At 45.3% G+C, this 27,998-nt stretch overlaps 1 long non-coding RNA gene across 2 annotated transcripts in view; it reads right to left on the bottom strand.

Moving 5' to 3' along the window:
* Positions 1–1,029: 1,029 nt before the first annotated feature.
* The window catches only part of LOC138823050 (uncharacterized), a 31,462-nt gene continuing 4,493 nt past the window's right edge, over positions 1,030–27,998 (bottom strand). Inside the window, exons 4-5 of one of the 2 annotated variants that reach the window (XR_011370723.1) lie at positions 5,606–5,713; positions 1,030–2,335 (exon numbers count right to left, since the gene is read on the bottom strand). This is a non-coding gene — a long non-coding RNA (uncharacterized lncRNA). Of the gene's footprint in view, positions 2,336–5,605; positions 5,714–20,543; positions 20,714–27,998 lie in introns of those variants that run through there. The other variant, XR_011370724.1, reaches the window with a different exon arrangement.

Raw genomic sequence — 27,998 nt, 5'->3', positions numbered from 1 at the left:
ATCCTGTAATGTTTTCAGGGTGTCTGCTTTGACTCCAAGGTCTTTGATCCATTTGGAGAACCACTTTGGAAAGTAGTATGGAGGTTCCTCAAAAGATTCCACATAGAGCTCCCCTATGACCCAGCAATCCCACTTTTGTGCATTTACCCAAATGATCACAAACAAAACCACACTAAAGCTACCAGCACAACTATATTTATCGCAGCATTATTTACCATAGCTAAGATATGTACCCAACCCAGATGCCCCTCAGTAGATGAATAGATTAAGAATATGTGGTATACATACACAATGGAATTCTATGTCTCTATCAGAAAGAATGACATTGCCCCATTTGTTAGGAAATGGAAAGAATTGGAAAAAATTATATTAATTGAAGTAAGCCAGGCCCAAAGAAACATAGGTCTCATGGTTTCCCTTATGTGCAATAACTAGCATATATCTGAGACAAGCAGCAAAGGTCAGATGAGATGATGTTAAGCGAAATGAACCCCAGGATAAGGACACAAGTGGTCTTTTCTTTCTTGCTATTGTTTCTAACATATTTATAAGATACCATGTGTTTTTTTTGTTGTTGTTGCTTTGTATGTCCCTCCCCCACGGTATAACCCCTGTTTTCACTGTATTTGATGTTGGTATAATTTGGGGAGCAGAAGGGAAAAAACAAATTGTTTAAATAGGGATACAGGTGGACCCATTGTAACAATGAGATGTACAAGACGCTATGTCGAAAAACGAACTTTACAATTTAGTGGGGGGGGGGGAATGTAGTTGTGGAAATGGGAGGGAAGGGATGGTAGGGGAAAAACAAAGGAGGAGGCAACAATGCTTGATACGAAATGTACTCATTACCTTGCTCATGTGATTATAACCCCTCTGTACAGTACTTTCACAATAAAAAAGTAATTTAAAAAATTGTAAGTCTTCCTAAACATCCTTGTTGACATTCTGGAAAAATAATGAGATTTCAATTTTTCAAATTAATTCCTTTATTAGAAATGAGTATCCAGAATTGGGAGTATAGCTGGGTATAGCCTAGTGGTAAAGCACTTGCATAGCATACATAAGTCCTGGGTTCAATCTCCATCACTGGAATAAAGAAATAGATTGATTCTACAAATGCCTCACCATGCAAAGATAGATCATAATAAGATCTGAGGTGTGTATCAAAGATTGTTTTTTATACTTATTTCCTGCATAATGCAAAAAAAGACACAAAAAACCATACTTAGCACTATTAATGTTTGGCTTTAGTTTTGGTTGTAGAAGCAATACAATCAATCTCCCAATTTCATTCTATAACAGCATAGGTCCCAGTCTGATACAATACAACCAGGATTGTACAAATGCTGAGGTTAAGAGAAGTCATTCTACCTCCTCCTCTGAAATGAATCCTTGGGAATTAATTTAAGATGTCAAACTGGATTTAGATAAAAACATGCTGGAGAAACAATACTATTTTGGTTAAGGAAGAGGTTAATGAGGAAATTGTAATCCCTACTTGAAGGCCCTTGGAACGCAAAGCCACATTTATTTGCATGTGTGGTATCTGTACAAAGTCCAAGGAATTTTGTTTTTGGAGTTTTGATTGTTTATAATGTATTCTCTTTTTATTCCATCTACTAACAATTCCCAGAAATGACAGAAATCAAAAAGCAGAAACATTTAAATGAATTTCGGTTCTAAGAAAATTACCAGTTGCAACATCAACTCAAGCCACAGTTCATGAAGCAGGTGATTATGGGGACAATAAGAAAAAATGTCATTAAATCAGCAAAAAAATAAATAATAATAATAAATCCCCTTGACTCTTGCCAACTCTGTAATAGCGTCTAGAAGTCTGACACTTCAAAATAGTCCTTTCCAAATTTTGCAACAAAATTTCACCAATAACGATGCTTGTTTGCAAGGATGTAGTTGAGATATTCCAAGCTAGAGGACATGAAACATACTGGATGCTTTTTTTTTTGAGGTTGTTATGTTTTATTAAGTTATTTGGAAAGTGTCAAATGAATCTCGTCTTTTCAAAGTCATCCTGGAAAGGTCACCAACTTTTCAACAGACCAATTCCTCATCTCACTTTTAGGTTATTTCCTTGCACATTTCAGGTTCATAAATTGCTTCATTAAGAACACTGGATTTCAAAACAACCTCATTTTCTTCTAAGGCCCAGCAGTCAGAGCAGAGCCCAGGGTTGGGAAGCCACAGGCCATGGAGCCAGCTGGAGACGCCAGAGATGCGTTGGCAGGAAGTCGGTCAGATGATTGTTCTGGTCACAAGTTCTCATTTAAAACAGTGTAGCTGTCCTGTTGCAGCCCACTGCTAAGTGTTACCTCTGTGTAATAACAATGGTTAGAATTACTGTTACTTAGCAAGGTGTCAATGGCTCATGCCTGTAATCCTAGCTACTCAGAATGTTTAGCTCAGGGAGTTTGCAGTTCAACGTCAGACCAGGCAGGAAAGTTTGTTGGACTCCATCTCCAAAATATCCAGCATAAAGAAGGGTTGGAGGAGCCGGGCGCTGGTGGCTCACGCCTGTAATCCTAGCTACTCAGGAGGCTGAGATCTGAGGATCGCGGTTCAAAGCCAGCCCGGGCAGGAGAGACCGTGAGACTCCTATCTCCAATAAACCACCAGAAAACCGGAAGTGGTGCTGTAGCTCAAGTGGTAGAGCGCTCGCCTTGAGCTGAAGAGCTGAGGGACAGTGCCCAAGCCCAGAGTTCAAGCCCCACGACCGACAAAAAAAAAGAAGGGTTGGAGGTGTGGCTCAAGTGGTAAAGCACCAAGCTAGCGAGAACAAGGCCCTGAGTTCAAACCCTAGTACTGCCACACACACACACACACACACACACACACACAAATACTGTTGGCTAAACTTTTACTCCAAGGTCTGTATCTGTCACTTCAATGACTTCCTCTAGGCTTTAAAATATGCAAAACAGAAAATGAACCCAAAAATGCAATATGGTGATCACTTGTTAACATTTCTACTTCTGGCATCTTTTGGATACACAGATACTGATCTGCTTTAACTGAATTCCTCTGGAGAGCTCTGTCTCCCTTCTCTAACAATTAACAGTAGGACAGCATCTGCTAGAACCTGTGCCTGAGTGGACGGGCTTGGTTGGGAAGGTACTGCAGAACTTAAGAACCCTTTCTCCTTGTCCTACCTGCCACCTTCCCCTCCCCCACACTTCTCAAGGGCAATGTTTCTCAAAGTATGGGTCAGTATCAGCATCACTAAAGAATCCACTGGAAACTCCAGTTCTCCAGCCCCATCTCAGACCTGCTGAATCAAAACCTAGAAGTGATTCTAGCACCGTGTTTCGAATGAGCTGTCCAAGTGATCTGAAAGCTTTCTGTAGTTTAAGAACACATCTTACCTTTATTCTCTGGGAATATGGGAAACAAGGTCAACTTGATGAGTAGCAGGGCAAAACCAGCCTCAGGACCATGATCTAGGAAAGCTAAAATGCTGCATGCTGCGAGGTCCCTCCTCTCCCCTCAAATCTATATCTAAGTTTCCTTCATTCAAGCTGATCACATAGTACCAGAACCCAAAGTCATGAGATTTAGGCAAGGATGTAGTTGTAGAGGGAGAAGGCAGGCCACACGCAAACTGGATCTGCCTTAGCTATCCAATCCAGGTCCTAGGATGGAAAAAAATGGAGCTAGTTGGCTTTTCTAAGGATACATTCAATAGGTCTACTTAGCAGGAAATAGCTAAGGGTTTAATCAATATATTGAAACTTGAGTGATGGAAATAGGAGCTGCTTCTGTTAGACCAGCAGAGGGAGAGAAAGGAATAAGGACAGAGCGCATAAGGAGAAAGCATACTTACCCCCAACATGAATCCCTGGACCCCCTAAAAAGATCTCCGTGCTTCAATTCTATTCTCTATCTCTATTTGTTAAGATACTACATCCCCTTTCCATACCTTTTAAGGCTCACCCTTTCATTGCTTGCTTGAATAGGAAGCTTCTGGTTTGGAGACTATGGAGTGGAGATTAACCCAAAATCACCTCCTATGCTGGGGGCTACATGACTTTCTTTCTTATCAGTCCTTTGACAGATACCTGGAGAGCCACACCATCTCTTCTCCAGTATAATTTTCATAACCAGGAAGACCCCTACTGTGTTGAAATGCTAAAAGTTGCATGCCCATCTCCCCATCTTATTTTTAGTGGGTCAAGTCGGCCACAGAGCACAGGAGTGCTGCAGCTCAGTGAAGGCCAGTAAGGGGCAGCTCAGGCCTTAGTCTTGTACCATAGACCCGAAGGGCATGAAAGTGAGAGCAAGAATCTTGTTATAGCAACCTGACTTCTAAAGCGATAGCTTTCAACCTTATTTTTAAAAGAATTCATAAGAAATATATTTCACCTTGCAACTTACTACCCTCATAACCATGGGAAAAGAAGATTTGTGAAACAGTTCGTTTCCTTCTTTATAAAATCATGCTTAGGATACTTTTTAAAATTTTATTTATTTGTTTATTGATTTGAACTCAGGGCCTGGGCACTGTCCCTGAGCCTCTTTGTGCTCAAGGCTAGGGCTCTACCATATGAGCCACAACGCAATGGCACTTCCTGCTTTTTCTGAGTATTTTGTTGGAGATAAGAGTCTCAGGAACTTTCCTGCCTGGGCTGGCTTCCAAAGGCAACCTTTAGATCTCAGTTTCCTGAGTAGTTAGGATTATAAGTGTGAGCCACCAGCACCCAGCTAGGATATTTTCATTTATTCTACTCTGTTTTCTTAATGCTCTTGAAATTTCTCCCACCTCACCCACAAGATTGATTTCACACACACCACACACACACACACACACACACACACACATCACTGATTTCACTAGTATCCCCCCACACACTGCTCTGCAGAGCACTTTGTCCTAGAGACACAAGCAGCGGTATGTTTAAACGCAGCATCCGTAGCATGTTGCTGTCATTCCCGAGGCTGCAGAGTGCTGTGTGTGTGCTGCGTGTGTGATTCTGTCATTGCAATTAAAATCTTAAACCTGCCATAGTCCAGAATTCCAGCTCGATGCTCTCAGTAGCCCAATGAATGAAACATGACTTCCATTGACTTCCTCAACTTCAGAGGGTGTGCATCGGCAGCACATGTGGAGGGCCCGTTTCCAGGACCGGCTTAGGAGTTCTTCCCTCCCCCTCCCCCCACGTTTCAACACATTTCCACTCGATCTAAATCGAGTGCATCAATAGCATTGTATAAGACTGGGGTTCCTCTGTTCTCTCTGTTAAATTACAATAGTTGGAAGGCTGGAAATCTTTCAAGGAGAAAGAAAAAAAAAAGATGGGGTTTGAAAACGAAGAGCTGTGCTATTCAGACCCTCAGCTGCACTTCAAACTCTTGCTGCCTTGGGAGCAGGGAGGAGTTCTGCTTCATTCTAACCATGCATTTATGGCATCGCTTAGGAATAGGTCACCAAACACAGCACAGGGCGACACCCTTCTGCACCCAAAGGAATGTGTACACGAAGGCGCCCACCCCGCCCCACATGTCATCTGCAACCCAGACAGACTCAGGATGCTGGAAGATTGGAACCGGCCTTAACCTCTCCTCATTCTCTTCCCAAATCAAAACCCACCGTAAACGCCACGAAGAGCCAGGAAGCCTCACGGCTTTAATCATTTCCTTTCCCCCAGCTCCATGTGGCACACAGGACACGCCGCTCTCCTTTGGGCTTGTCGTCATTCTGCAAGGGGTGAAGAAGAAAAAAGCAAATCTGTGTTTCCTGAGGGCGGAGGGCGCACAGAGAAAGCACCACTTCCAAGCTGTGCTCTTCCATCCATCCCCGGGCTCCGCTCTAAGCAAGCCAAGAAAGCCTCTGGCTCTAGCAGAGGTTGAGAGCTGGCGCCACCTGGCTTTGCAAAGAAGAACACGAGGCAAGAGGTGGAGGAGAGCGGAGAGAGCTTTAGGTACACTGCTTCCTCGTGGGCACCAGCGGGGCTCAGAAGAAAGCTGGGGCGCTGCAAAGCACAGGACACCTGAGCTGTGGACACCCTCCCTGCAATAAAAGGTGAAGCAGTCACTCTGCTAGGAACCAGAAAAAAAAAAAAAAAAAAAAAGAAAACCAGAAACGCCCCGCTGCTGATGTTGGAAGAATCCGCACTTGAGACAGGTTAAATGTGCAGGAATAAGTGCAGCACTGAAAGCATTGAAGATAACGACTATTTCCTGTCCGCACCCTTCAGCCTGTTCTGAGCAGTTTCTATCAATCATTGGTTCTATACACACTTTCTGCTCCGATCTGTGTGTATGAGGGGGAAGACGGGAGAAAAGGGATCCCAGGTTTCTGGTCTCTATTCCAGTCTATTACAGCTTTGGGAAGAAGTCAGTTGAGATGTGTGATGCTTGGATGTCTGATGCCCCTTTACAAACAAAATGAAGACCACAGTGCCTTCGGTAATGCCGAAGGGATATTCTTTCCCACCCAGTGCCTATTAAACATGTTCTAAGTTGAATTTGTGTGAGGAAGGTGTAATGAGTTCGTAGAATGTTTGTTAATTGGAAGACACAAACTGCTCTATCTACAGCCTGCACTAATTATCAAACAATAATTAATTGATCAATTTCAAAGGTTAAAGTCTACCCCAGCCAAGACATAGGAGAAATCTCTGATATTGAAAATAATGATACTGACGTATAGTAGAGGAATATTAACAAAAGGATGAGGCTAGAAAGACCCAAAATGACATGAAGCCTGATTTTATATTTATATACACACATTCACACACGCACATTCATACCCGTATGGGGAAAAGAGCACTACTCAATAATCATTATCAAGATGGGGAAAAAAATGAAATCACCACTACACATACATGCATTCACATATACCCACAGGTATACGGATAAAAAGGGACCAAGATACAAGGAAGGCCTCAGTTAAAATGCTTATTCTTAAAAGAAGAGGAGGGGGAGTTGGCACCTTTGAAGTAAATGTGGCATAATATTAAAATCAACGGTTAATGTTCAATTCTGCATATTCTTATGTATGCGAGATATTTCATAAAAATTGATTTTAAAGGGCTGTTATAATATAGACATGAAACAATGAGAATAAAAATTACATTCACAGAAGCCACAAAACAAAAAACTTTAGAATCTAGTGCAAATTAGTTGAAAATTACCTTTCCATTTCATGAGATCATACAGGAACATACAGACACATGGATGTAAATAATATGTATACTCGAAGCGCAGGTATGACAGGGTACAAACACACATGGGAAATAGGCATTTGCATGTATCATAAGGTTACATGGCTACTGAGATTGCAAGGCTTTTTCATTCAATTTTCTTTTATTCTTCAAATCATTAGGGGACATTGCTAATCCTCATTTTACAGATGAGAAAACTGAGGTTCCAGGAAAATAATTTTCCCAAACCTTGACAAAAAGTTATAGAACCAAAACCATTTATTCTAACTCTGAGTCATTTTCACATTTAGTAAACCTATGATGGATGCCCACTATATGCCAGGCATTAAAGCACAGTGGCCACCAAGAGTAAAGACATAGCACACTGCACTCAGGGAACTCAGCTAGTGGAGAAGAGAAATATTACACTTCCCTGAGGCTTAAGGGGCCACCCAGGCAGAATCTCAAAGGACAAGTGGAACACAGTATGACATAGAACCAGGGAGATATAGCCTGGGCAGAATGACAGCATATGCACAGACTTAAGGGTAAAAGAAGATACGGTGCTTAAGTAGCACTAAAGGCTTCTTAACAAGTTGTAGGGAGAGTGAGAAAGGAGACTGTGGATTATTATGAGCATTCTATGCTCAGTATTTGTTTCATCCTGAAGTCCTTGGAGAGGTGAATGGGAGAGGAAATGGGGAAGGAAATGCCATAATCAATGGCATAGCCATTATATAATGATCAATCCATCTGTTGGTACACCAACAGTAGGAGAAATGGTGAAATGATGCAGACAAACTCAATATCTGTCACTGCGGAGGCACATAGTAATTTGGAAAGAAAAGAGTGTGGGTTTGAAAAAATAATATTTAGGAGGGCTTGATGACAATTGCCAGGTCACTGGCCTGAGCAGTGGATGGGTGGTGGAGCCTTTCCCAAAGGCCTGGAGAATGTACTGTAGGTGTTCGACAGAGAGTAGAAATAAATTCTTCTTGAGAATAAACAGCTTTAAAAGTCAAAGTACTTCCAAAGGGAAAGTCATCTAGCAGGGGCTTGGATTTTTCAGGTCTAATACTCCAAGAAGAGGTTGAGTTATAAAGATATGTCATCAACACTAATTAAAACCACAGAATGGTTAGTCATATTTGCTAACTGCATCCAGTGCTACTTATGTAGGCAGCGCTGTGGGAAAAGCACGTTTAGTAGACTATCTCATTTAATCACAACAGTCTCACTAAGTGTTCTGATGATGTGTTGCCTAGGAAGGTTTCATATCAAATGAGAAGAGGTCTCAAACAAAAGCTAGAGGATTTCTTAGCTCCACCCTAGTGGAGGGGTAAGGGGCTGTTGGGGGATGGGCGCCCATTCCGGCATAACATCTGGTCTCTACTGTGGAGACTTTCTCAAACCAGTTGGGGTTCTTTTGTTCCTCAAGTCATGTCTCCCAGCCTGAAGAGAACAGAGGAAAAGACAACTTTAAGCTGAGAAACTACCAGGTCTCTTAAACTCCCAGGGAAAATTATATTCTAGCTCTTCATCTAAAACACTTGGGCTGCCTAGTGCCAGTGGTTCACATCTATAATTCTAGCTTGTCAGGAGGCTGAGATCTGAGGATCATGATTCAAAGCCAGCCTGGGTAGGAAGGTCTGTGAGGCTCTTATCTCCAATAAACCACTCAGAAAACTGAAGTGGCGCTGTGGCTCAAGTGGTAGAGCGCTTGCCTTGAGCTGAAGAGCTGAGGGACAATGCCCAGGCCCAGAGTTCAAGCCCCACAACTGATAAAATAATAATAATGATGATGATGATGATAATGATAAATACTTGGATTCTAGCCAGGTAGTCCCAAACTCAGCTTGGTCAAGATCAACCAAAGTGAGGTGGACAGGAGAGGTTAGTTTTTACATCAAGAAGGTACTCCCCCCAAAGCAAGGAAGGACTGTTCACTATCTTATTCTTAATGAGGGATAATTCTCATTAACTTCTCTTTTTTTCTCCTCTCCTCTCTTCTCCTCTCTCTCCTCTCATCTCTTCTCCTCTCCTCTCCTGTTCTCATTGGTTCCCAATGTTGATCATTTGAGAGTTGATTGTATATGATATGAAAAGATCAGTTGAATATTATTCTAAATATTGGCTCTACTTCATTCATTCGTCCCTTTATTAGGTATCATTAGGGATTTTTCTCTTTCCAACCTTAAACTCCAGATTGCAAAACCAAGTATAACTTGGTGCTTTCCTTCTCAGGAAAGAAGCCATGACAATGTCCCAGTGACTCTAGAGGGCTCATTCCCCACATACAAAGGCAATGTGTTTAAAGGTACGCCATGCACGTGAAATGGTGCCTTCCTGACTTTGAGTTTTACTTTAAATTCATGCCCTGATCACAAAATTATTATATTCTTGCCCAGTGATTCCTGATATGAATATAAAAGGGAGTTGATCTCTGCAAATGGCTGGGAAAGGAAGAAAAAGTTGGTACCTGCTCACATACATCTGCCATGGACATTGGTGGGTCCAGTGTCTGCAGTAACATCCTTGGGAGAGCATGGTATTGAGTCGGAAGCTAACCTGGGCTCCCTAGCTGTGTGTATTGAAGAAGTCAGATCTCAGCCAGGCACTGGTGGTTTATGCCTCTAATCCTACCTCTTTGACAGGCTGAGATCTGGGAATTAGAGTTACAGGGGCGTATGTCCAAATAACCAGCTAAAAGCTGGAACTGGAAATATAGCTCAAGTGGTGGAGAGCTAGCTATGGGCAATTTGAGAACTCAAGACCCTGAGACCTCAATGCTAATTTTTTTTTAAGTTATTTCTCTAGGTCCAGTGAAATGAAGAAGCTGAAGCATCTCTCAAGCCTTTTCTAAATTTAACATTCTGAGTATTTTCACTTATGAATGATCAAGTTTATAACATTGGCACTGAAGTTTCTATCTAGTATGGGGAAGGGCTCGCTAAATGTTGATATATGTTTTATACTAACAGAGAAATATATTAGCAAAGAACATCAGAACAGAAGGCAGATTTATGGATCAAAGAGGCCACTAATTAAAAATTAAAATTTGTATGTGTGTTCATACATTTTATATATGTGGATACACATACACATATGAAGTGTATGAATACATATAAAGTGTATATATATATATATATATATATATATATATATATAGAGAGAGAGAGAGAGAGAGAGAGAGAGAGAGGAAAAGAGAGAGAGGGAGAGAGGGAAGGAGACAGTGACGCAGAGAGAAACAACAAGTTGATGGCAAACCAGGTCTAAAAAGAGGTTTTCTAACTATTGGTTGGCTATTTTGGCCACTGGTCTCTATGTATATCATATATTCACCAGAGAGCTGGAAGATTTGATAAGATCCCTGTTAATCAACTCCATATGTCCTGCGCTTCTTCCTTACCACTATCAATATTGTGTGAGAAAAAGCTGCATGTTCTGGCGACAGCATGGGTCTTCTTTTAAATGGGAGTCCTAAGAACTCAGCCCTGCTTTTAATACTAACGCTGCATGTAAATTTGCTGAAGGATAATATCCTGAGATCATTTTTCAGAGGTGACGAAAGGAGTCTATTTAATCGAAGAGACTAAAAGAGAGGAAGTTATCTGGCTTGTGCTCCCACAAGGGCAATATGGGATAGTGAGCCAGACCAGGCCACACTAGTCCTCGAAAACAGGGCAGTTGTCCAGTTCTGTTCTTGCTGTGTGGCGTGGCCAAATCACTTTACCTTTTTTTGGGGGGGTCTCAGCTCATCTTCAGGAGCATGCAGAAATTGAATCACTTTAACCAACTCCACCATTCTGAGATTTCGCCCAGAGAAATTCCTGAACTATCTAAACTTTTAACCAACTATATTGCTCTCTGCTAGGTAATTGAGAAAACCAGGCTAGCAGTCGAGATAATAACAGCAAGAGGAGTTTTGTAACAGATCTTGCTTGGACAGAAATTAAAAGGTAGACTGAGAGGGCCATTGCCCTTTATTTAGTTTGTTCAATATTCATTTGGTAAGCAGTATATAAAGTGATATGTAAGGCCTGGGGATATACAATATATTTATATATATATTATATGTGTGTATGAGGATAAATATGTATATGTACATATAAGTATACATGTATGTGCATATGTGTATATATACATATATGTATATATGTATATATAGGCCACTGTATCTTGACCACATTAAGAAAGTAGTTACCAACAGGAAAATGTGAATTTGCAAGAAAAAAATGCATGGCACAATGCCAAAAAGACACCTAGCATCTCTGAGTCTAATAATGGCTAAAGTCTCTCACAATCTACTCTGGGCCCAAGTCAAGTTATAGCCTTTTACGCGTTCCCTATAAACTGGCCCGTCCTTAAAGTCCTTTCTTAGTATAGATTGTATGATTATATTCAAGAAGGCTTCATTGATTGTCTTGGTACAGCCAATATCCTGATAAGAACCGCAGAATTTCCTAGGTAATCTGAACCGTGACTCCCTCCCATTTGTGGAGAAAAAAATTATATATATATATATATATATATATATATATATATATATATATATATGGAAGGAGAGTAGTGGGGGGATAGAAAGGAAAGAAAAGAGAAAAATCCTGAGAAACATGTTCTGGCAGGCAAGGCCTTCAGAGATTACCATATGTGCGCCATATTGAGCAGCCTGTGGTCTTTGATGTTTTCCTGAACGTAAAGGCATTATTCTTTCTCTAACTGCGCCTAAGTAGTACAGACATTCAAACAATGGGGCTAGAACGGCGCGGACACGGACACGGGTCTAAGTGTTTAATTTGTCCTTCACCCCAGTGCCTGCCACCAGTTAGCGCCCCAGTTTGTACCCAGGCAGCTGGATAGGCGTCTATGCCCTCGGCCCCAGCCCCCTTTCAGACCTGGATTTGCCTGGATCTTGGAACACCTTAGCGCCAAGTTCGGAAGTAAGTGCTTTCCCAAACGGCGGGACAAAAACTCCCCAGATGTTTCCTGTGTCACAGAAACGAGCTCAGGTTGGATCTGAAGCATTCTTAACGACTGGGGGTCAAGGGGGGCTCTCCAGTCCCGGCGCCCCGAGCGTCAGCTCCTCCCCCTTCTCCTCCCCGGGGGGGCCCCCCTCCGCCCCTGCCCCGCGCCTAGAGGGGGGGTGAGCTTCGGGGTGCGGCCTCTCCAGGAGTCCAGGGATATACACTCACCCCAGCTCACCTGAGGGGCCCACGGGGGAGGGGAAGGACAATTTATTACACGCAGAATTCTAAACCACAAGCGAGGATCCCTAGTACATTTACACTGTCCTCTTGGGGGAGTTCATTAACTAGTCACTCAAGCCTCCCCTCCCCCTGTAATTCCTCTCCCCCTGGAGAAGTTCCTGGACTATCTAAACTTTTAACCAACTATATTGCTCTCTGCTAGGTAATTGAGAAAACCAGGCTAGCAGTCTAGATAATAATAGCAAGAGGATTTTGTAACAGACCTTGCTTGGACAGAAATGAAAAGGTAGATTTGGGGAATTTGTCCATAGCTGGACAAAAAGGAGGCCCTAAAATGAGGACTCTTGAATCAGTTCATGGAGCTCTCCAAGAACGTGCTCTTGCCCCCCCCCTCCTCCCCCGGCCAGGCGGACACCTCAAAGGCTAGCCAGGAGACCAGCACCTCTCATTCCTCTAAGACCACTAGAGCCTTTACCAACTGAAGTACCTCCAAAGTGAGCAGGGTAGGGGCTCACCTCCCAAACTAGGGGGTCCAGCAGCTGCTTCTGGGTCTAGGCAAGAGCCCTTCTGGGGTGCACACCACTCGGGCCAGCGTGGCACCGGCAGGATCATCATAGGCCGTGATGGATAGCGAGGGTAAACGCCCAAAGGGAACCCCAACCACCATGGCCCAAATAATGTTGGGCAAGTACTTCAAGCAGCTGCTGAAATACTTGAAGTGTGAGGAAGAAGATGGCCCGGGGATCCCTGGGGGAGAAAATGCATTGGGCCCAGTGTTTCTGCACTCAGGCCTCCAAGGAGGTCAGGGAGAATGGGATCTGGGCACCTTAAGGGTCAGAGAAGGAAGTATTATGGGATAGAGACAGAGGTTGCTCTAATTCTCTGCTCCTGAGGCCTGGTCAACTGGAGAGGGCTCGTAGGCTGAAGCAAGGTTTCCAAGGGGGGGAGGGGGTAATCTGGAATCTTCCAGATTGGACTGTTTGAAGTTGAGTTGAAAGGGGGAGAATCCTTCTAAAATAACTCCTAAGTAGGCCTGAAGTAAACACACACACACACACACACACACACACACACACACACACACACATCTTTGCTTCCACTGTTGTCGAATAATTGTCCCTTCTCATGGGAACATCCATCTGTCAATCCATATCATCCTCTTAGCACCCACTGGCTCCAGTATTTGCCTTTTAGGAGAAACAAAGCCACCCAAATGCCTGGCTCAGGATTGGGAAGTGAATTAGTGAGAGGGAGAGCACTCATTTGACTTCTTCCACAGTACTTTTTTTTTCTTCCTGGAATGAATTAAAAGTTACCCAGAGAAGAATATGATATTGCATGCCTGGGCTTCAGGCTTGCTTTCTGTGTTCTGACCCTTCCTCAACCCAGCTTTTCCTCTTCAGGAGATTTGGAATTCCCCCTATTGGGCAAGGGTAGGGAGACAGCCAGGTAAGCCACGTAGTATGGCGAATTGAGGGGGGTGGGGGGGTGGAAGGAAAAGAAAATCGTCTCCAAATGCAACCTGGCAGGTAGGGGAAGCTGGGAGCAGAAGGAGAAAGGGAAATCCGCCTTAAAAAGGCAGCAGGCTGCGTTCTCCTGCTCAGGTGTGAGGAACTTGTCAACGCGTGGGGGACTGGAGCTGAAGAGGTTGGGCAGCTGTTGATCTGCAGTGAAGTTCTTGGGACCGAGAGGATGTTTTCCTTGTTCCTGGCCTGCCTGATTCCTTTCCTCCCTCTCCAAAACTGAAAGCTGGAGAGATTTTCCTGGGTTCCCGTTCAAGAGTGGTTATCATGGCGGCCTGGAACCATAAGGAGCTCAAGGAGACCAGGTTTCCTCAGCCCCCAGGCCCCTGTTTTAGGATGCCCCATTTCTAGCTACCAACTTCTTAGTCCCACCCCCCCCCCTTCCTTGCAAATGATCCAAACTACACGTTTGTTTAAAAATCCATCTGAAGTCGCCCCTCTCAGGCTTTCCGTGTCCCGGCGCCTTCCGGTGACTGAAGCAGTCTCGTTTCTGGAATGTGATCATCCATAATTACAGCCTAGCCACTCTGGAAATATATACAAGCTGTGTATATACAAGGTCGGATGCTCGCCGCCCGGCTCCGTCCGCGCAGCGGCGCCCTGCGAGAGGGCAGAGCACCTGCTTGACCTTGAGCCTTTCTGGGCTGGGCGAGGGCTAAGAAGAAGGGCTGTGGAGCGGATCCGGGGTTTCCCGGTCCGTCCCTGGGACCCCGGACCGTCAGCCGGGGTCGGTGTCATCTCCCACTTTGAGCTCGTGTCCAGTCTTAGGCCCTTCTAGTCGCTATATTTGCGCTGGAGGCGGGAAGCAATGCTCTTCTTCTGCAAGTTGGGTTTTATGCGCAGGGTCCAGTTCGTTTTGAGGGTCTTTCCCGGGGCAGGGGGTGGGGGGGTGGAGGTGGGAGTAGAATATCAATTTCCCGATGTGAAGTGGGAGAGTTCATGGAAGCGACTGGGAAGCAATCGCAAGAATTCAGAGATGAGATGTCGATCCACTCTATCCAAACTGCATGGAGGCCGGGGGCAGGCGGGTTGGGGGGGACGCCCAGGGTGGGGTGCGAATCTGAGGCCACCCCGCTGCAGGGTAAAGGGAGATGGGGCTCGGGTCACATTTTCTGACTTTCTAGGAATTGCATTGGGGAATTTTCCTAGAAGATGGGGCGGACGGGGGGGGGGGGTGCTGGGGGGGGCGGATACAGAAGGATCACCAGGTACTTTCAGACCCATTATTTGGCAAACACCCCTGCTGTGCAATCGCAAAGACCAGCCCAGAGCCGGCTGGGGCCTCTCAAAGGCCTTCCTAACTCTTCTGATGGTTTTTAAGTCAGTGTTGCCTTTAGTGAAAGACAATGTGTTACAAAGGAAGACGCAGTGGTAAATTGTCTTTTAATTTCCACTGACTACAGGCACCCGCCGAGCCTAATTATTTCAAGTGTGCCTTCCTCCTCGCCCCTCCCCGCACCCGCACTGAGCATTTGAACCCAGGGCACACAGCCACCAGCAAACACCACCTCGTCTGGAAACCACGGAAGCCACCCACACGGTCAGCCCGCGCGACTGTCGGCTAGTGGCCTTGGCACAGAGCCCGAGCTACGCTGTTTTTCTCATTTGGATTTCGTTCTTTGGGTCCTACCTGAGCTAAGATCTTTCTGACTCTAGTAATGGGGTTTGGGGAAGCGCTCAGCTGACCTGACTGGGGATCCCTACGTGGGGATGGCCTAGACTGGACCTGCTGGCTCGGGGCAGGTCTTCACCCAACCCAATTCCCCACCACCCACCCCCAGCTTCCCCTCTCCATCGCCTGCAGGGAGGCCTTCCAGGAGGCTGAGCCCCCTTGTCTGCAAAGAACTGCAGAGGTGCTGAGCAAGCGAAATGGGCTCAGAATCACGTGGATCGCGCCAGGAGAGCGCAAAAGACCCGCCAGCATAGACTGCAGCTGTTGGAAATACCGAATGCCCTTCTGAGCCTTGTACAGTTCTTTCCCTCCTGCTTGCCTTTCCTTCCCCTCATACAAGTTGGTTGTTCAACCTTAAAATTTCCTCAGCTCTGTCTTGATGTTTGGGGTTTCCAGGCCTTTTAAGGACCAACTATGACAGATAGATAGATATATAGACAGACAGACAGACAGACAGACACGCGCGCGCGCGCGCGCGCACACACACACACACACACACACACACACACACACAGATGCAGTCCTTCTGCTTGAATTTGGTTTTCACTTGTCTGTTGGTTGGCTTTGCTATCCCTGAGTTACATAATCAACAATTGAAAACTAAGGAAAATAAATCACCATAATCTCTCCTTTCATAGGTAAGGTGTATTAATACATCCTCTTTGAGTTTAAAAAGTCCTATTGGATGATCATTTATTTGGCCACCTCCAAATCTGGAATAGCACTCCAGTAGCAATGGGCCCGGGGGCTTTAGATAAACCAAAAATGTGGGAAATTTATCTGATATTACTCCCCCCCCCAACCCCCAGCACACACAGCATCACTTTCAAGCAGGAAGAGAAAGAGATGACTTTAGAGGAAGAATGTGGCTTCAGGGAACGCTGCAGAACAATTAACCCTTAATGACCATGTATAGTAGATATCCTTTGCAGCTGAGGTCCCAACAGAAGGATATGAATGAAGGTGAGCACTTTCTCTCTAGGCCTTAATTCCCCCCCCCACACACACACCATTTCTTTCTCTACTGTCAGAAGAGAGAAGACAAAGAGAAAGAGGGAAGTAGCTAGATCTGGAGAAGATCTTTGCTCTGGCTGTCTGTACACAGTTCTACCCATTCTCCTTCCTTGCTTCCTGGCTTTGCCTGCTCTGTTTCACCCCTCCAATAGGAGAAAATATTCTGCAGATTCCTTAAACTTTCTCCAGAGACAGCCTTTCGAAATGAGAAAGAAGTTAATGACACTACTAAGCAACTATTGGATGAGGGCTGGCAGGTAACTGCAAATGAAAATATTTGGGAGATAGAAGTTACGGGGTTTTGCTTGCAAAGGCTGACAGGTGGTTGACAGAGCCCCACATTCAGTCCTTTCCCAACTTAAGAGTATATAATCCCTTCTGCTCACTGGACAAACTCCTGCCCTGACAAATTGGGAAAATGGCTGAAGAGGGACTTGCCAGGTAGGAACCCAATTCATTCCCTCCTAGGCCTTCCCAGCCTTCTCACCTGGAGTTGTTCCTGCCCCCAATGTCAAAGCAAGGAGCTTTAGGCTCAGTTTAAGTGGTACCAGTAGAAACTCAAATCCAATGAATTTGAATTAAAATCTAAAACTCTGATGCAATGAAGCAAAAAAAGTGACCTTTTAGGATGGTGGATGCTGGGTTGGTTCCTCTAGTTAAGTAAAAGAGACCTGAAAACTTTTGCAGAATAACAGAGATGTGGAGACAACCCTTTAAATTGGTACCCAAAGCGTCAAGTTCTTAGGCCAGGGCTACATCTCTTAGAGCACTATAGAGTGAACCACAGAGGCTCCTGGAAGGGGTCTCAGCCCTTTTTCCAAGTTGACAGGAGACCTAGTTCATGGCCAGGAGGCTGCAGTTTGTTTGGATACACAAATCTATGGCTCTGGCTAGATCTGTCCTCTTTATACCTCAAGTTCTTTGCAGGCACACATGGTTTGGAAATGCCCTCCTTGTGGGTTTGTGATGCTTAAACAATATGCACCCTGTAAAATGTTTGGCACTTAGTAAGAGCTCATGAAATAGTAATTTCTTCCCCATGTCTTGGAGGTATATGTGTGGGAGGAGGGGTGAGCAGGTTTTATTATTTTGGAAGAATTGAGTTATGGAAAAGCAAGGAAGGACCACTCCTAATTTCCCTTCACTTCTTGCATTGAAGCCTCAGGGCTACCAGATTCTATCTTTTTAAGGTGGCAGATTCTTAGTTCTCTCCAGCTCCTTTGCCAAAGTGAGGGCTTGGATATGCTTCACTCACCCACCTGATTCACTTGAACTGAGTGTCAAAGAATCCATTAACAGGCAAAGAGCAAGGCTCTAACTATCCCCAAGTCCCACTCAATCAAATTTACAGTGCAGCCCAGAGGCCTAGCTGTAGCAGGCTGAGGCCACAGTATGAAGGGGAGCAGTCACTGGGCAGCCTCTGAGGCCTAGTGTCCAGGAAAAGAACCAAGTAGCCCAGCCCCTGTTGCTTGCACAAGGACAGAGGCACAGCCCTATTTTTGAACCTAGAGTTTCACCCATGCTAGGCAAACCCTCTGTCGTTAAGCTACATCATCAGTCCCAATATTTCCAAAAGCATCCTTCTAACTGCTACCAAAGTCAGATCCATTTGTCACCAAGCCTTGTTCTTCCTATGAGCTGTCCCCTTGAAAAGGAGTGCAAAGCTTTCTCCACACCTGAGCTCCACCCTATCCAGTGGCTACCTCCATCATCATCGCCATCTTACAAGGCTTTGGAGACCTAACCAGGAAGAGAAAAGAAAGAATCCAATGGTCCCCCCCCCCCAAGAAAGAGCAGTCCTCTTTTCTGTCACCAGAAGGCAGATGAGTTGGAGCAGTTGCAGGAGGCCTGGCTTGGGATATGGAAGTGTTTAGCAGGTTCAGTGCCATTACTGCCTAACAGGGTGTGAAAAGTAATATGAATGTGAAATACTGTGGGAAAATGGACAATTTCCAAAGCAAAGCAGCCGGGAGGCCCCTCCTCTGGCTGGCCTAGCAGGCACCAAATCCCTGCTGCCCCCTGAATCACTCCAGCACTCATTGCTATTGGCCCAGAACTACAGAGGAAAGCCAGGAAGGGAGGCAATGGCATGAGAAGCAGGGCAAAGGAGGTGAGCTCTGGGACCATGCCAGCAGGAGGTGGGGGACCCAGAGGACAGGTGAACAAAAACCTTAGCAAAATGCTGCCGTTTTCCTAGAATGGTGTGTGTGTGTGTGTGTGTGTGTGTGTGTGTGTGTGTGTGTGTGTGTGTGTGTGTTGAAAACAACACTTTCACCAATTTTAGGAAGTAACCTATCAACCCATTGCCATTGGGGAAAGATAGCAAGAGGCATGGAGGTGGGAGAGGGCCGAATGCCAAGGTCCTAGACAGAGGGAGATTGCTCCAATGGAAACCTGGCAAACAAGCCCAGTGCTCTGACCAACATCCTTTACCCTCCAACCCACAAACGCGTTTCACATCTTCTAGGCCTTAGCAATCCCTGGTTTCAGGCTACAGGGGGAGTCCGGGCGGCTCTGCTCTTCGCCCTGTATAGGTGCCCAGGTGACTTCTTCTCGGGTGAGGACCGGGCACTGCGGAAAGGCCCAGGAGAAAGGTGGGGGCCGATGATCCCCGGGTGCAGCTGGACTTAGCTGATCTCGCTCTAGGCGCGAGGAACCTGGGAAAAGAACCACTGGGCGTTCGGGGACCTGTTGCCTGGTGAAGCAAGGTGTGGGGGGCGGGGGGCGATGCCTTTCCAGGAAACAAGGCAGGGGCGATCGCGGGCGCAGGGTCAGTTCCGGAACGCTGTCTCCCAGTCTTCTCGCTTGTTTTGTGCTTTCCACGGCGAGGGGTGGAGGCGAGAGCGCAGGCGTCTTTGGTTAGAACGGTTCCCCAACAAACACTGCATCCGGGCAGCCAGGTGAGGGTGCAGTTGGCACAGAATTTGGGAACAGACCCGGCCGGCCTATTCATCCAGCCCGCACGAGCCGAGCCGCGCGTTCAAAACCCCGGTCACCACGCAAGGAATCCAGCAAAGTCCTGGTCCCTGCATTTACGAGACTAAGAGAAGAATGTGTGTGTGTGTGTGTGTGTGTGTGTGTGTGTGTGTGTGTGTGTGTGTGTGTGTAAGCGCGCAAGCGCTCAAGCAGACACAATTGGAATGGAAAGGAAAAGAATCAAGCTCTTGTGCGTCCTGAGACTCCAGCTTCTGTCCTCGCGGCCTGAGCCTCCAAAATCTCGCCCGCTGATGCCTGTCCCAGACCAGGGAGCGCGGAAGACCAAATGCAGGCGTGGGATGGAGTCGGTGCGTGTGATCCACGGCAAAGGCCCCACGGCTTCGTGGGAGGATGGAGGCAGGGGGAATCTGGGCTTGTCGTTTCTCCCCTAGGCTCAGGGAGCCTCCGGGTTCTGAGCCCAGGGCTTGGCTGTGGGAGGCGGGGGCAGGGAGGCGGCTGGCCGAATCCGTCTCTTCTTTCCTTCCTTCTGCAGTGAGCTCACTTCCTCCTGGCGTTGAGCCGCCGGCCTCTGGGTGTCTCGAGGAGTCTCCCTGGAGCCCCTTCCAGCTTCTTGGGGAGATGTCCAAGATCGCAGCGAGATTCCTCCGGGAGGAGAGGGGAAGTGAGCGTGTGTGGATGGTTTCTTTCTGGGCCTTGGAGTGGCTTCCTCTTGATGCGTGGTCCTCTCGAGTCCAGGGCCTGTGTGTTTCTCTTTTCCTTCTTTATACCGCCCCTTCTTTCCCCTCGTTTCTCACTTGAATCCACTTGTGCTTTAAAAAAAAAATTCATATGCAGGCACTTTTAAAAAGCAATTTCGCATTTTAAAGTCGGCCGGCAGCAGAGGGAGACTTACAAATAGGATTGGATTTAATTAGCTGGTAATGCCCCTCTCATGCCCAATAATTAAACAGAGATTCTGGTGGCGCTTCGGGGTCCACAAGTGATTATTACAAGCATATTTTACATTTACATTAAAATGCTGTCCCCGGGGTGTAATACGGGATCTGGCTCCATTTATTCGGATGTGGAAGCCGAGCACTGCTTCCCACCGTTGGAAGACTGGCTTGCCGAACCTGCCGTGTGGGTTTCTTTGATTTTCATTTTTGTCCCGTTTTTTGATTCTAAGACCTAAGGCAAGTGAGTTCTTGGCTCCCGAAGCCACTGTGGATGGAGACAGGGCAAGGCAGTCACTCCACTGAGACGGCAAAAACGAATTTTCTATAACACAGATTTGTGTAAAACTCAGAACTTTGTGTTTCCCTACAATGCACAAAAAGCCACATCCGGACCTATCTAGAGAGCCCCAAGGGTAGAAGGGATCCGGGGGCGTCTCAGAGAGACTAGCTCCAGATAGAGAGCTAGAAGCCCCACATTCATACCTAAGCGATTTCTTTCCCAGCCAGCTCTCCTTGTGGCCTCTTCCTCTCTCTCCATCACAGTGATTAACCAGCTTCCCTCGACTGCTATTCTTTGTGAATTCACATCACACTAGTGCTCTCTCCAACCCAGAAAGCAGTGCCCAAGGAGGTTTTAGTCCGGGAATCTACCTTGTGGTCCCTGTGGTCAACCCATTCCCACCTCTGCCACTGGGAGGGGGAGGATGGGGGGTAAATTCTCCAGGTTAACTTTAAGCAAAGTGTGTGTGTGTGTGTGTGTGTGTGTGTGTGTGTGTGTGTGTGTTGTCAACCAGAGCCATCAGTAGTTTTGATGAGCACTGCTTCTCTTTTGCAAACACTATTCCTTTCCCAGGAGAAAATAACTTCTTCTCTTGGTCTGGCTTAGACAAATAATAACCAAGACAAAGTGTCTGTGGTGTAAAACCCCCAAAAAACAAACAAAATAATCAAAACAACAACAACAACCCCCAAACCAAAACCAAAACCAAAAACCATGGGCCTCTAACAGCTGTGTGGAGTAGAATAAAGACACTCAGGAAATGTAGATAGGGCCCCATCCAATGAATTGATCCAATTATCATATCTCTGGCTGCTTCTTTTCTCATCCATCTGGTCCCCTGTGCTATTTTTTTTTCTCCCTCTTTCTCTCCCTCAAAATATTTCTTGTAAAATTTCCTCCTTAGTTATGCCTTTATCTTTCTTAAACAACAAATCCCTGGAAATAAATACTAAAGATAGGAGAGGAGCCTCGCACCCCTAGTTTCTTTATTTAGCCACCAAGCTGGAATATGTTTAGACCTCAACCTTCTTATCTGCAGAGACCTGGTAATATACATAAATATGCATAAATAGAAAAATACACACACTTTCAGGAATGTGTGTATATGTGTGTAATGTTCTGTGACAACATGCAGAGGAGGAAAACATTTTAAACTTCTGAGAGTACCTTTTTGATTGGTTCCTGGAAGACCAACCTTCTCTCTTGGGAATAGAAAAGACCCCCCAGGATGGAAAGCAGGAGTGGGTGGGCAAGTCTCTGGAACACTGCTACCATCCAAGTCCACTCATGGTCACATGATTCATTAGGACTCTTAATCCTTCTGAGAGCACTAGCATCAGACCCTCTGACCTTGCTAGTGAAGCCCCATAAAACTGGCCAAGAGGCTGGCCAACATATGTACACATTAATTACAGTGATGTGGGCTTTTGGTTTCTAGTCTGATGAACAGCTTCAGGAAGGCAGCAAGGGGCAGAGGATTTGGGTTCCTGTTCAGCCTTTGGATACCTTTGGTCCTACCAATGTATCAGCTGAACACAGAAGATGATGGGAAACCCTTCTCCCTGTCACTTAACCTTAGTATCTAAGGGTAAACCTGGTAGTGGATCCCTAGTTGGAACAGATAAGAAAAATATTCAAAGGAGCAAACAAGAATAAGCTTTGAAAATTTTGTTGTTATCACCTAACTTATTTTGAAGCAAGGCTGGGGAGGAACCAAAGTGAAAGAAGATACATTTTTCCATATTAATGGAAAACATGTATACTTATCAACCCTCTTTCACAGGAGGGAAAGGGAAAGAGAGAGGGGGAGGAGGAGGGAGGAAGAGAGGGAGGGAGGGAACAGTAGTCCACTGAAAGTGTTTCCAGCACAATTTATGAGGCAAAGGAAAAGCATGTGAGGAGGAGCATGGGTTTCTGCCAATATGTCCACATTTCTGGCTTAGAACCTTAAGCCACAGAATATCCAGAAAACAGAACTGCCCTCATCTACAAGTGTCCAATAAAATTTTTTCCAATAAAATGCATTGTTCTCCTTCCATATCTAAGTCCGAGATGGAGGAGAGTCACTGTCCAGATTAGATTTGGGAACAAGACTTACCTATCTACCAGCGCCATATCTACACTTTCCACTGCTATAAAGAAAGTGTTGTTTACTTTGGAGATGAGTCATCATCTCTGGTGTTATCTCTATCATGTGTGTGCACATGTGTGTAACACAAAAACAACAATACCAATACATAAAGAAAAAAATTCAAGTTGGAGAGTGAGAGTATACCAAAGAAATGATCTAGCCTTCCTAGAATTCTAGATAGAATTTGATAGCCTCATTCTTTCTGTAAGACATCCAATCTGAAGTCTTATGGATCCTTTGTTCTGCGTGTGCCTTTCACAGGTATTTTAAATTATAACCAGGAGGTACCTTCCACCATGTCCAGACAGGATTTAGTGTGAGCCTCTTCAAAGCTTCCAAGATCACAGCTCCATCACAAGACCAGATATACAGAAACAACTCTCAATTCTAGAGCCATAGAAGGGAGATTCAAATTTGCTTTTCCATGCATCACAAAGCTCAGAGAATAGACTCAAGAAATAAGTAATTGTGTGTGTGAGATAGGGGATAACTGATGTTTTATAAATAGATAGAGATGTGTCAAGGAGATCTATCTATCTATCTATCTATCTATCTATCTATCTATCTATCTATCTATCTATCTATCTATCTATCTATCTATCTATCTATCTATCATCTATAGGAGAATGCCTGTCCATTAGAAATTAATCTCATCAGAACATAGACCTTTGGGCTGGTATGTTGGTGTGCAGCTGATATCTTTGTACTCTGGAGAGGCAGGAGAATTAAGAGTTCAAGACCACATGGACCATAGCAATTTCCAGACCAGTAGAGGGTACAAATGAAGATATCAGAAAGAAAGAAAGAAAGAAAGAAAGAAAGAAAGAAAGAAAGAAAGAAAGAAAGAAAGAAAGAAAGAAAGAAAGAAAGACAGAGAGAGAGAGAGAAAAGACAAGACCCTAAATAATTAAGTAAATAAATACATTTAAACAGGATATATCTGATAGTGGATGCATTCTTGTCCCTTCCTTCCTTCCTTCCTTCCTTCCTTCCCTCCCTCCCTCCTTCCTTCCTTCCTTCCTTCCTTCCTTCCTTCCTTCCTTCCTTCCTTCCTTCCTTTCTTCCTTCCTTCCTTTCTTCCTTCCTTCCTTTCTTCCTTCCTTCGTTCCTTCGTTCCTTCTCTTTTTTCTTTATTTATGTTGGTATGTGGGCTTGAACTCAAGGACTGGATGCTATTCTTTAGCTATTTCTGCTTGAGGCTGGCACTCTGTCACTTAAGCCACACCTCCATTTCTGGCTTTTTGGTGATTAAATGGAGGTAAGAGTCTCATAGAAATACAGAAAGAATCTCATGGGTATTCTTGCCCCAGCCGGTTTCAAATTGTGATCCTCAAACTTCAGCCTCCTGAGTAACTAGGATTACAGGTGTGAGCTACCAGCACCCAGTGCTAAATGTATTTATATGTTATCACAGATGAAAGAATTAGCTCAAAGAGTCATCTCAAGACTATGGGATTGAAAAACATGCCACAAACTTTCTGTTTAGCTCAGTAGGTTCTAAATTGGAAATCAGATTAGAAAATAGCATTTATATGCAGAAATATAAAGCTTATAAATAAGACTTTAAATGCACTTTAAAATTAACTTTAAATATACAGTATTCTTCTTTCATTCTCCCAAATGGGAAGACTTGCTGGATTAAAGTAATTTTCTTCTCTGGAACGACAGACTTGTTTGAATGACTGAACACAGTCCATGAGGAAAGCTAAGCTGGAACACAACTGAAATAGAAAAGTGGGCAGTTTGTAATCCGTGCTGTTAAATGGACAATTTGTGGTTTTGTTATAATTGCTTTAATGTTACTTTTATTGTTATTATAACGATGATGTTTAGAGGTGTTACCGTTACATAAGTCAGGTGACAAGCACATTTCTTTTGGGGCAACATCACCCCTGCCTTCACCTTCTCCCAGTTTTCCCTCTGGTCTCCATTCATAGACAATTTGTTCAGAAGTAATGGCTTTCTAGGAATGGCTTTCTCTCAGAGCCCTTGTTTTTTTTTTTTTTTTTTTTTTTTTTTACCCATAACTTCTGGAGAAGGCTGAATGCTTTGTCCCTTTCCCAAGGCTCTAGCTGGATGGAAAAGTTCTTGTTTGTCAAACTCTTCTTAGGAAACTTAAAGTTTTACATCTACATTGGAAACAGAAGAGTGAAAACATCACTAGGTAATCCCAGAAACAAACGCTTTGAGTTGTTCAGTCTTCTGTAAAACTCCTGGATACCCCCAAATATTTCAAGTCAGAACTGCTGTGCTCTGCTCCTCCAGAGATATGCAAATAAACTTACCCAGTTAAATGAGGCTCACATTGATACTGAAATATCCCAATTTTTCTTGTCCCATGGTCCCTGCTAGTAAACAGCATCCTTTGCTCTCATGGAAAAGGTCAAGTTGCAAAAGAAATGAAATCAAGACTTAAAAAAAAAAAGTCATCTTTAAAAGTATAGTCTATAGAAAGCCAAAATGGAAAATAATCCCTGTTTTATCCATTTGAGTCCCAAATGCAAAATTAAGTTTGCTTTTTTCTACAAACACAGGTGGTGATTTCCTGGAAAGGAGTTCAGATAATGACCAGGAGAAATAATAGGCTTGGTGTTTGTGAGATCCAAAAAAGGTGGCTGTTGGGGAAAACAGTGGGGCAGGAAAGAAATGAAAGAGAGTTGAAAGAGCCCTTGGTTTTCCCAGCTGTTTGCAGAAGTTGGAACATATGGTGCTAGGGTTTTTCAAAGATGACAAAGAATAGACAGTAAAATTCTCTCCCTCCCCAAGAATGCCTTCCTCTGCATAAAGATAAGTCTTTAGGGTAGGATTTTTTTTCCCTTTTCCTTTTCTATGGGGAACCAACAGAGGTCACTTACAAGGAATTCTTGTCATTTCGTAAAAATAACAGGGTGATCCTGGAATAGCAGAAGTCAAGGTGTTCACGCTTAAACAACAACAACAACAACAACAACAACAACAACAAAAACTTCAAGACCTGGTTTGGTCTAGAGTGGTAATACCCAAAGGAGTTCTTCATATTTCGAGTTTTATAGACAGTCTTTTCCCTAAAGGATATACTTTCATTAGGTCATAAATGCACCAGCAGATGAGAGGGGGGAAGAAGGTGTGTGTATGTGTGTGTGTGTGTGTGTGTGTGTGTGTGTGTGTGTGTGTGTGTGTGTTTGAGCAGATATGGTGGGTTGACTGTGGGGATGAGAGAGTGCTGGTGGAGATTTGAACCATTCATTCCCACAGAGACTGCAGGGCATAATCCAGGCTGCCCACTGTGGGGCTTGCTCGCAGCTTGCTGAGGTTTGACTCAAGGGCTAGGTGCTCACCTCAAGGCTGACATTCCACCACTTGAGCCACAGCTCCACTCCCAGATTTGTTCTTTTTTTGGGGGGTGGGGTGGGGGTTAATTGAAGATAAGAGTCTCACAGACTTTCCTGTCCAGGGTTAGCTTCAAACCTCAATCCTCAGATCTCATCCTCCCGAGTACCTAGAATTACAGGCTTAGTGAATATTTTAACTGGAGGAGGTTTATTAGGTGGGGACCTCGGTTTTTAAGCTCCGGGTGGGAGGGAAGGGGCGCGCACTTGTCCCTGCACCCTAGTTGCAGAACTTTTGAAGAATTTCTCCCTCCAGCTAGGAGTCCCCAAAGGTGAACGTCCTTCACCCCTCCTCCTCGTTCCAGGCAGGGAGAGCTTGGCCGGCGGGGAATTGCCGCGTCTGCCCCAGCACCCCAGCCTCTCTGAGCGCATTCCTCAGTGTTTTAATGCAGCCATCGTCAACGGGTCCTTTCTGTCAAATCTCAGAGAATGTTTAACTCCACACTTCCGATTTACACTTAGAAGGTCGGTAGCAGTTTTAAAATTATTGTAAAGCACCCACGGATAATATATTATCTGTCTAGGCCAGATTAGCAAGAGGCGCTCTCATACTGGGTGCTTAAATCACACCCTGAAATGCGACAGAGAAGAACTGGAGCAGTGCTTATGTCCTTATTTTCATGGTGTGTGTGTGTGTGTGTGTGTGTGTGTGTGTGTGTGTGTGTGTGTGTGTGTGTGTGTGTGTGTGTGTGTGTGTGCCCTGGGATCAAGGGCGAGTTAGGTAAAGTGTAGTAACAGGCAAGCGAGTCGCCATCGTCGTTTCAATCCAATCCCAGTTGGTAGTTCAAGGCGCACAGACTTTAATTGACACCGTGCATATCCCCCAGCTCCTCTCCGACTGCCTTGGCAGAGACGCCCGCAGAGTATTTATTTCTAGGACTGGAAACAAAACAACCAAGCCGGTCTACGGCGTTCAGAGAACGTTCCAAGATGGACTGCCGGAGAAAGGCTTTTTGACCCCAGTGGAAATTAGTCATATTGACAGACGCGCAGGGAAGGTAAATTACCCGGTGCGCTGACGTTACGCAGAGGCGCCCGGTGTTGTGCGTCCGCCCGGGCGCAGAGGGGTGCCGTGGCTCCCAGTTCTTTGCCCCACATTTGGATCCAGCCCTCCTCCCCGCCCCCCTCCCCTCACCGACTTTTGCTTCCCCCCAACCTGAGATCTCCACGTGAAGGCGACCGACTGAGCAGAATAAGACGTTAGAGAGGACCCAGACCAGAGAAAGAAGGCCACACAAAAGGAAGGAAAGAGATGGGCTGTGCGTTAGGGCCAGATCATCCTAGAGCGAGGACAGAGAACAGGAGCAGAGGAGGGGATGAGGGAGGAAGTGGGGAAGGCCGAGACTACGTGTTCCCCCCCCCCCCAGCCCGGGCCACCACTTGGGAGGTCCTGGCCCCCTCGCAGGCCCGGACAACCGTTTCCCCCCTGGGAAGATCGGGGCTCGGGCGGGGTCACAATTACACCTCGGCTCCAGCCGAGGACTTACAACCTAGCGGCGGGGACGGCCAGTCTGGCAGCGAGGCCCTGGCCTGCGGTTATCAGAAGGGGGCGGGGTGGGGGAGAAGCCAGTGCACGGGAACCTTTTACAAGGCATGTGTGGGTCCAAGGAGGGGGAAAAAATCAAAATAAACGCCTTTCATCCAGCATGGGCAGTGCAAATAAAAGCTGCCTTCTGCGAGGAGGCGAGCGGGAGGTTTTGGAATCGAGTTGTTTTGTTTCGATGTAGAGGCTTGGTACAAAGCGTGGGGTATTAACGAGGAGAGTTCGAGG

The sequence above is a fragment of the Dipodomys merriami genome, unplaced genomic scaffold (assembly GCF_024711535.1).
Source record: "Dipodomys merriami isolate MVZ:Mamm:240054 unplaced genomic scaffold, mDipMer1.0.p SCAF_12, whole genome shotgun sequence".
Lineage (NCBI taxonomy): Eukaryota > Metazoa > Chordata > Mammalia > Rodentia > Heteromyidae > Dipodomys > Dipodomys merriami.
Note: the sequence above shows the minus strand (reverse complement) of the source record. Positions and strands in the feature narration are given on the sequence as shown.